At 34.7% G+C, this 3,845-nt stretch overlaps 1 pseudogene; it reads left to right on the top strand.

Moving 5' to 3' along the window:
• The first annotated feature begins 600 nt into the window (after positions 1 to 600).
• LOC138992199 (large ribosomal subunit protein eL30 pseudogene) lies at positions 601 to 1,222 on the top strand (annotated as a pseudogene).
• Positions 1,223 to 3,845: the final 2,623 nt, after the last annotated feature.

Genomic DNA, 3,845 nt, shown 5'->3' with positions numbered 1-3,845 from the left:
AGTTTTGCCAATCTTTCCAAAATCTGGTTTGCTTCCCAGAACGGGTTTTATTCATTTCTTATTTTCAATCACTTACAAGGTAGCAGACCAAGAATTTAAAATATTATATTGATTCACTCTATTTTGTTTATTTTTCATTTTTCTTATTGACTTATTCAAAAGTTTAGCATTTCATGTATTTAATTTTAAGGTTTTATAAAAATATAGTTGACATACAATATGTTAGTTTCATGTGTAAAATATAATGACTTGAAATGTATAAGCCTTACAAAGTGATCACCACAATAAGTGTAGCAACCATCTGTCATTGTACAAAGGTATGATAATACTGACTCTATTTGCTAGGCTCTACATTACCTCTCCACTGTTTATTTTGTAACTCTAAATCCCTTTTACTTCTTTGCCCATTCCTACTCCCTTCTATCTGACAACCACCAGTTTTTTCCTTGTAGCTATGGGTGTGTTTCTGTTTTGTTTACTCATTTATTTTGTTTTGTAGATCATATATATAAGGGAAATCATACAGAATTTGCCTTTCTCTGTCTAACTTATTTCACTTAGCACAATGCCCTCCCTATAGGTTCACCTATGTTGTCGCAAATGGCAGGATTTCATTCTTTAATAACTGTTGGAACGGATGTAGAGGAAAGGGAACCCTCCTGCACTATTGGTGGTATTGCAAATGGTACAACCCCTGTGGCAAACACTATGAAGTTTTACTCAAAAAACTAAAACTAGAACTACCATACAAACCAGCAATTTCACTTTTGGGTATTCATCCAAAGAAAATAACATTCATTTTAAAAGATATATGCACTCCTGCCTTTCTAGCTCCCTGGCCATTTGGGAAGCTGTTAGTTGGAGGCCTTGCCACACCTAAGGCAGGAAGACAGTGGCTGCAAAGAAGACAAAAGAGTTGCTGGAGTGGATCAAGTCTAGGCTCCAACTTGTTCTGAAAAGTGGAAAGTACGTACTGGGGTACAAGCAGCCTCTGAAAATGATCAGACAAGGCAAAGCAAACTGGTCATCCTTGCCAACAACTGCCCAGCCTTGAGGAAATCTGAAACAGAGTACTATGCCATGTTGGCCAGTCATCACAATGACAATAATACTGAATTGGGCATAAGTGTGAAAAATACTACAGGGTATGCGCACTGCTGTCATTGATCCAGGTGATTCTGCTATCTTTAGAAGCAGACCAGCACAGACTGGTGAAAAGTAAATCATGCAACATTTTCCTTTAATAAAACTGACCAGAGCTTGTTTTTAAAAAAGTAAAGGATATATGCACCAGTCTTTGCAGTATTATTTACAATAGCCAATATTGGAAGCAACCTAGGTGTCCATCAAAAGATGAGTGGATAAATGGGTCTATATATTCAATGGACTATTACTCAGACATAATTTTATTTTTATTTAATTCTCTATAGCCATATCCAAATGAGAACAAAGAACTACAGAAGTGAACTTGCCTAAATCTACAGGTTAATGAGGAAAAAAGTTAAAAAATATTTGAACCCATTTAATTCCAAAATTATAGACTTTAAGACTCTTACCCCTTCTCCTCATCAGTCACCTCCTTCCCTTCCTCCCCTCCTTCCTGCTTTGGCAGAGTGCTCCACACACAGTGGGAACTTAGTAAATATTTGCTGAATTGTCTATAAGTTTTGTGGAAATTGGTGATTTTGCCAAGAAAATGCTGGGAGGCAGGGAAGGTTAATTGAATATGAGTCTCAAAGTGTCTGTGTTATTTCTCTCCTTAGTCCTGGCTGGCAAACTGCACTTTTCTCCTTTTCCATTGCCTCTTATAACCAGCCACAGGGGCCCTGCAATGCTTAAGGCAAAGTCTACTAACACAGTCTCTCATGTTGGGGAAACTTAAGGCTCTGACAGAAACTTACAGCAGTTAGTTGCTTGGAAAGAGATCACAGAGTTGTGGGAAAGAAAAAACCCCCCACGAAACTGGCTTAAAGCACAGCAATACAAATGCAGTGCTTGGTAGTAAAAATGCAAATTCTATTACCTTCCTGGATTGCATTATTTACAGCATGTGTGAAATATGTATGGATTTTCTAACAGACTTAAGTTCAATGACACAATACTGAAAATCAAATAAGAAAAAACCCAGTGGTAGCTTTATCTTCCCATTACAGAACTTTATTATACCTTTGTCTGTTAATAGAACAATATTTTAAAATATATTTTTATTGATTTCAGAGAGAAAGAGAGTGGGAGACAGAGATAGAAACATCAATGATGAGAGAGAATCATTGATCGGATGCCTCTCCATCCCCCCACATGCTCCCCACAGGGGATCAAGCCCACAACCAGGAATCAAACCATGATGTCCTAGTTCGTAGGTTGACACTCAACCACTGAACCATGCTGGATAGGCACCAGAACAATATTTTAATTCTATAATTTATTTAGTATTGTTTGGTATTCTTCTGTTAATGCCTTCTGTTAAAGAAGAGTGTTCTGCCCTAGGCAGTTTGGCTCAGTGAATGGAGGGTCAGCCTGCGGACTGAAGGGTCCCATGTTTGATTCTGGTGAAGGGCACATGCCCAGGTTACGGTCTCAATCCTCAGCAAGGCAGCCAATCAATGATTCTCTCTCATCATTGATGTTTCTATCTCTCTTTCCCTCTCCCCTTCCTCTCTGAAATCAATAAATATATATTTTTTAAAAAGAAGAGTGTCCTGCCCTCTTTTATAAGTCTTTCATAGACTCATCAAATTATTTAGATTAATGTGTTATAGTATACTATTGTCACTTTACTATTTATTTTGATGCTCACATTATCCCAAATTTGGCTAATAAGAACCTATTTAAGTTTAGTCCTTTTTTTTATTATATTTATTACTGACAAGTTTCTAAACAATAAATAAACAAAATAAGCAACAGTAATAAAAATGTGAAAAGGGAAAATGTCAGAAAACAGTTACTTCAGTGTATTATCTAAAATGATTAATTTCAACAAAAACTCAAAATATATATAAACAAATACAAAAGTGTAACTCATACTTAAAAAAAAGACATTGTCTATAAGAGGGCCCAAATGTTGGATTTAACAGAAAAAAATACTTCAAAGTGGCTGTTATAACTATGATTAGAAAACTAAATGACACAATGTTTAAAAAATTTAAAATATGATTACAGTGACTCAATAAATAAAAAATCAGAATAAACACATAGAAATATATAAAAAAGAACCAAATAGAAATTTCAGAATTGAAAAAATACAATAAATGAAATGGAAAATTTCCTATATGGACTCAATAGTATGTTTGCGATAACAGGAAAACAAATCAATAGATTTGAAGATTGATCAATGGGAATTAGTCCATCTCAAGACAGGGACAAAAAAAAAGTTTTAAGAAAAATAAACAGAAGCTCAGAAACCTGTGAGAAAATCTTAAGCATATTCACACGGATATAATGTGACTGCCAGATAGATTGCAAAAACATAAAGGTGTAGAAATAAATATTTGAAAAAGTAAAGGTAAAAAATTCCCACATATGATGTAATAATAAATATCAATTTATAGATCCAACAAACTCAACAAATACCATGTAGGAAAAAGACAAATATATCTAGACTTAGATACCTCAAAATCAAATTGCTGAAAGACAGTCTTCAAAATAGCAAGAGAAAAACATGTACAGAGAAACAATACAATTAAAAAAGGATTAAGCATTAGAAACAATGATGCCAGAAAGCAATGGGATTACATAATACCTACAGCATATTTCATAGATGCCTGAGCCTGAAATCACATGGCTTCCACAAAGGTTGTTACACCTGTGGATTTCTTCCCTTGTACCTTTATTTGTATTTATCTACT

Source organism: Myotis yumanensis, unplaced genomic scaffold, assembly GCF_028538775.1.
Source record: "Myotis yumanensis isolate MYYU_CA2020_CCGP unplaced genomic scaffold, mMyoYum1.0.hap1 SCAF_1, whole genome shotgun sequence".
Lineage (NCBI taxonomy): Eukaryota > Metazoa > Chordata > Mammalia > Chiroptera > Vespertilionidae > Myotis > Myotis yumanensis.
This window is presented reverse-complemented; position numbering and strand designations above follow the sequence as displayed.